This window comes from Cnephaeus nilssonii, assembly GCF_951640355.1.
Source record: "Cnephaeus nilssonii genome assembly, chromosome: 16".
In the NCBI taxonomy this organism is placed as follows: Eukaryota; Metazoa; Chordata; class Mammalia; order Chiroptera; family Vespertilionidae; genus Cnephaeus; species Cnephaeus nilssonii.
The window spans coordinates 21,647,396-21,653,335 of NC_137087.1; the positions used below are offsets into that span (position 1 = coordinate 21,647,396).

Below are 5,940 nucleotides of genomic sequence, written 5' to 3' on the forward strand. Positions count from 1 at the left end.
GTCCGGACTCCCGCCTTCCTTTCTGCTTTACGACACTTCACTTACGGCCCCCGATAGGTCCGGGCACTACATCATTATAGCCAATGAGGTCCGCCAAGGGAACCGCAATATGCTCAGCAGTGACCAATGGGAAGGCGTAGTGATTACCGTAGCAACCGTTGTCATGGAAATGAAGCTGCCAAGGAGGATGGCCCCACCTCCCAGCCCCGCCCTCTGTAATGGTGAATTCCTCTTTCGCTTGGCCCGGTAGAGTTCTATCTATATAAAACTACCGGCTGACTTTATATGGAAATACTGTTGACAAACATATCTACTAATTACTCTTGCTATTGATATAAGCTGAAAGGCATAATTCTTTTGGCATTAGTGTGTAACTTAGTCCATCACGATAAAAATGTAACAAGGATCCGATTATTATTACTATCTAGCCTGGTGAGTGAGAGCTATGAATGTAAGAAGCACTCCGTGATCACTTCAACCCTGAAATGCAGGCTGTAGGGATGTGCACAACTTCCCAAGTAACAGTTAAATCCAGAGCTGTGGCAAGGCACCTCAGGCACCTTTCCCACTACACACCTTCGTAAACTAGCCAAATTCAGGGCGCCCTGAGGAGAAGCGGGGAGAGCACTTTTAATTATTATGCTATACTGTCTCCTAGTAGGAGCTCAATAAATAAACCACCATGACACACGGTGCTGACCTCTAAAGATCTAGCTGGTAGAACAGCCAGGTGAAAACTAAAACAGAGATTTCTGAAAAATCCTTACACAGACACACACCTAATAAACAGACATCAGACTAGGAAAGTTACTAGGTGTACCGGTTAGTCATGCGGATTTTTTTCAATGGATGGAGTTACACATATGTTGATATATATGCGATTTGATATGTATGCTATTTTGTATTGACAACAAGCTTCAAAACTTCATGTCAAATTTGCTGAAGGTGTTAACATATTTTTATACTTAAAAACGTCGAATGTCGTGCCCAGAAAAAGAGCATTTGCGGGAAGTTATAATTCATTACTTTATTTTGAAGAAAAGTGCTGCTGAATACTTCGGGAAGCTTATGATGAGCATGCTCCATCTCAAGATACTTGTGAACGCTGGTTTAAACGTGATGATTTCGATGTGAAAGAAAAGAACATCCAGGTCAACCGAAAAAGTTTGAAGACCAACAATTACAAGCATTATTGGATGAAGATGCATGTCAAACTAAAAAACAACTTGAAGATTAAACATTGTTCAGCAAACAATTTCCGATCGTTTACAAGCAATGGGAAAGATTTTAAAAGAAGGAAAATGGGTGCCACATCAACTGAACGAAAGACAAATGGAAAACCAAAAAGTCATCAGTAAAATGTTGCTTCAACGGCACGAAAAAAAGTCTTTTTTGCATCAAATTGTGACTGGCGATGAAAAGTGGATTTATTTTGAGTATCCCAAATGCATAAAATCAAGGGTTGATCCAGGTCAATCAAAATCGACTGCAAGGCCAAATCGCTTTGGAAAGAAGACAATGCTCTGTGTTTGGTGGGACCAGGAAGGTGTGGTGTACTATGAGCTCCTAAAACCAGGTGAAACCGTTAATACTGATCACTACCGACAACAAATAATCAAATTTGAACCACGCTTTGATCATGAAACGACCAGAATGGGCCAGAAGACATGGCAAAGTAATTCTTCTTCATGACGACGCACCATCACACACTTCAAAACCAGTTAAAGACACGTTGAAAGATCTTGCCTGAGAAGTATTAACCCACCCGCTGTATTCACCAGACCTTGCTCCTTAAGATGACCACTTGTTCTGATCAATGGCACACACACTTTCTGAGCAGCACTTCACAATGTATGAAGAAGTGGAAAATTGGGTCTCTGAATGGTTTGCCTCAAAACAAGAAAAATGGGACGGTATCCACAAATTACCTGAAAGATGGGGGAAATGTGTAGCTAGCGATGGATATTACTTTGAATAAAGCACTTTTGATGTTTCTCTTGAAATTATCGTGTTTTCTTTGATGACAAAATCTGCATTATTAACAGGTACACCTAGAAAGATGGAAGAGTTCTAGCTGACAGTTGGGGAACATTATTTCCTCTCTTGGCCTTCTTTTTATACCAGTATTTTGAGTATTGACGGTCGTGGGATGTTCCCTGTGAGATATCATAAAGCAGTCCCTGTGGAATTCATCCAGTGAGTGGTATACAGATCAATGCAGTGACCCGAGATCAAGCTCATGGAAGGTAATTAGAAGAGAGGGAAAAGTATAAGGCATGTTGTGATGAAAGGGAGTTAACTTGTTTGGTCAAAGCACAGCTAATGTTTATCAATTATGTTTTCCAGTAAAAATAAGACACTAAGAAGAGCACTAATTTGTCTTTACACCAGGGAGCCAACTTAATGGAAAACTCATTAATAAGAGCAGGGTAACCATCATCTGTAGTATACAATATTGATCTGAAAGTGCCGGAAAATGCAGTTGGACATTCTTTTGAACAAATAAGAGGTATAATGATTGGGAAGATGGAAAAATTATCGTTATTTACAGATGGTATGATTGTCTTCCTGAAAAAGCAAAGTAAAACTAAACAGAAAAAGTAAAAAAAAGTTTAGTAAACAGGCGGGTCACAAATAAAGGTATAAAAACCAACAACCTTTCATTGGAGGAATGATGCAATGGAGAAAAAGGTCACTTTCATAACAGTAACATCAACAAAAATCTAGCATAAACTTAACCTATTTAATGAATTAAATAATAAGAATGTAAGACATAAGTTTTGTTTCCCAGACTGTAAGCCCTAAACAGTATTACCTATTATAAGGAAACCCGGTTCCTTCAAGAAAATGGTAATTCTGGTTCTGGGACAGGATGAGCCTGGCTATCTTGTCACACCAGAAATCTAAGAAACCATCAAAGACTAGAAGGGTCAGTTCACCAACACCCTGGCGGAGAAGCTGAGGTCACCATCAGATTTCAGATATTTAAATTGGATAGAAAACTGTTTCAGCAATGCAGACAATTAAGTGCATTATTGTGGGCGATGGTGCCATTGGTAAAATATGTCTCCTAATTATCCTACCCAATAAGCAAATTTCCATCTGACTATGTACCAACTGTTTTTGACAACTATGTAGTCACAATTATGATTGGTGGAGAGCCATATACTCTGACTTTTTGATACTGCAGGGCAAGAGGATATGACAAGATTATGACTGCTGAGTTATCCACAAGCAGATGTGTTTCTAATCTGTTTTTCAGTGGTCTCTCCATCTTCATTTGAAAACATTGAAGTGGGTGCCCGAGATGACTCACTACTGCCCATAGACTCCTTTCTTGCTTGTTGGGACCCAAATTGATCTCAGAGACGACCCTCTACTAATGAGAAATTTGCCAAGAACAAACAAAAGCCTATCCCTCCAGCGACTGCTGAAGAAAAGCTGGCCTGTGACCTGAAGGCCGTCAAATATGTGGAACGTTCTGCTCACACAGAAAGGCCTAAAGAATGTGTTGGACGAAGCAATACTGGCTGCTCTGGAGCCTCCAGAATAGAAGAGCTGCAGGTGTGTGTTGCTATGTTCATAAAACATCTCTCCAGAGCCTTTCTGCACAGCTGGTGCCAACATCATACTAAAAGCAATATTTAAATCAAACTCAAGATTAAACATTAAAATTCATATTTGCGATAAAAGAGGCTCTTGCCCACAAGAGAGAATATCTGAAGCAATTTATTAAAATCTTGGCAGCTGGCCCCTCAGCTCCCGCTTTCTCCGAGAGCTGCCGTTACTAAAGCTGACCGCTCTCCCAGCATTTCCCTCCACAGAAGACCTATTGTCACGGCCTCTGGAGGGGCAATTCCTGGAGGGACTGCTTCAGCCAATCTAGGGTCTCAAATAAACAAAAACTATGCAAATAAATCACCATCTTGGGGGGTGCGGGGCAGGCGGTAGGCTCTTGCTGTTTAAAGAGGGGATGGACAATTTGAGCATGAAATAACTGTGATAGATTAAAGTATATCATATGTTAAAACCTACAAATATAGTGATCAACCAAAGGACTTGTATGCATGCAAATAAGCATAACCAATGGACACAGACAGTAGGAGAGTGGGAGTGGCTGGGAAAAGGAGACATGTAATACTTCTTTCAACAATAAAGAATTTAAATTAAAATAAAAATTTACAACTTTATAAATAATAAACCGTAACAATGAAAAACAAATGGCTTGGCTTCTTCAAAAACTAAGTTGCAAGGAAAAAAATCCCCACCTATAGGGGAATTTGTCAATAAACAAAAATACTACATATGCACTTACCTTTTAACCAAGACATCCCACTTCTAGGAATCTACCCTGAAGATACACCTCCAACAGTATGAAACACAGACACAAGATTCCTCACTGCAGCACTGTTTGTAACTGCAAACTATAGGAAACCTATGTGCTCTTACATAAGAAATAAGAAAAAGGTTGAATAAACTATGTTATACCCACACAATGGAGTATGATGCATAAAATAAGGTTTCTATGAACCAATGTGGAGTGATTCCAGGGTATTCTGTTAAGGAAAAAAGGCAAAATGCAAAGCATTACTTATAGAATGACATTCTTCATCTTAATATCCTAGTTTTGATCATTGTACTATGGTTATATAAAACATTAACATTGGTAGAAACTGACTGGAGAGCATACAAAACTCTGTACTATTTGAATACATTTTAAGAAAATAAGTTTTCATTGGTTTTTAGAGAGAGGAAGGGATAGAAACATCAATGAGAGCCCTGTCGACGTAGCTGAGTGTTGGGGCGTCTACCGATGAACAAGGTCATGGTTTGATTCCCAGTTGGGGCACATGACAAGGTTGCAGGCTCGATTCCCAGTATGGGGCGAGCAGGAGGCAGCCAATCAATGATTCTCTCTGATCATTGAAGTTTCTATATATCTCTCCCTCTCCCTTCCTCTCTGAAATCAGTAAGAAAACTATATTTAAAAAAAACAAACACCAATTTTTCAGTCTATAATTAATCTGGGATTTAGTGTAAAGATCAAGTTAGAGTTCTAGAAGAAAATGAATGAAACTTTTATAACCTTGGAGGTGGGGAATACTTTTCTAAGCATAAGATAGCCAGAAATGATAAAAGATTGATAGTTACAACTACATAAAAACTTTGTCAAACATCCCACACAATTAAAAGACAAAAAAATTTTCAAGAGTATTTGCTACATATGATCACTACTAATAAACAAAGAATTTATCAACAAGAGGCAGACCCCAGTAGAAAAAGACAAGTATATAGGGTAATTTTTTAATGCTAATTGTCAATAAATAGGAGATATTATCCCTCACTCAATTAAAAGGTTAAAATAAAAATGACATCATTTTGTACCTAGCAAACTGACAAAAGGAAGCCAAAATCCAGGGTCCCATTGCTGCAGGGAAACAGGTTCTCATTCGTTGTAGGGTGGAACTGTAAACTGGTACCACGTTGACGAGCAACTTGCACCAAAGCTTGATACACATTCCCTTTGACCCTGAAATTCTTTTAGAAAACTTGTCCTAAATTGACAACCAGACAAGTAGGCAAAGATTTACACAAGGGCACTCATTTTAGGGTTGTTTATAATAGGGAAAATTTACAAATAACCAACATGGCCATCTCAATATACAGTGAGATACTATGTAGTCTCAAAATGTCATAGATCTATACTTTCTGAAGTGCGCATTACATGTTGAGGGGGGGAAGAGCAACTCACAAAATTGAATGAATGGTTCCAATTTTGTAAATGAATTCCTGGAAGAGATGCTCACAAAAATGTTAGATATGAGGTGACTGTTAGGTTTTTTCTTCTTCTATGTTTGAACTTTTATATGCACCATTTATTTTTAAAATAAAAATTTCAAGCTATTTTCAATTTCAGGGAAAAAGTCACCAAAAAACATA

The 5,940-nt window shown here is 38.6% G+C and overlaps 1 pseudogene across 1 annotated transcript; it reads left to right on the top strand.

Moving 5' to 3' along the window:
* The first annotated feature begins 3,013 nt into the window (after positions 1 to 3,013).
* Positions 3,014 to 3,553, top strand: LOC307112322 (cell division control protein 42 homolog; annotated as a pseudogene). The gene has a single exon. The product of its transcript is annotated as a cell division control protein 42 homolog (transcript).
* Positions 3,554 to 5,940: the final 2,387 nt, after the last annotated feature.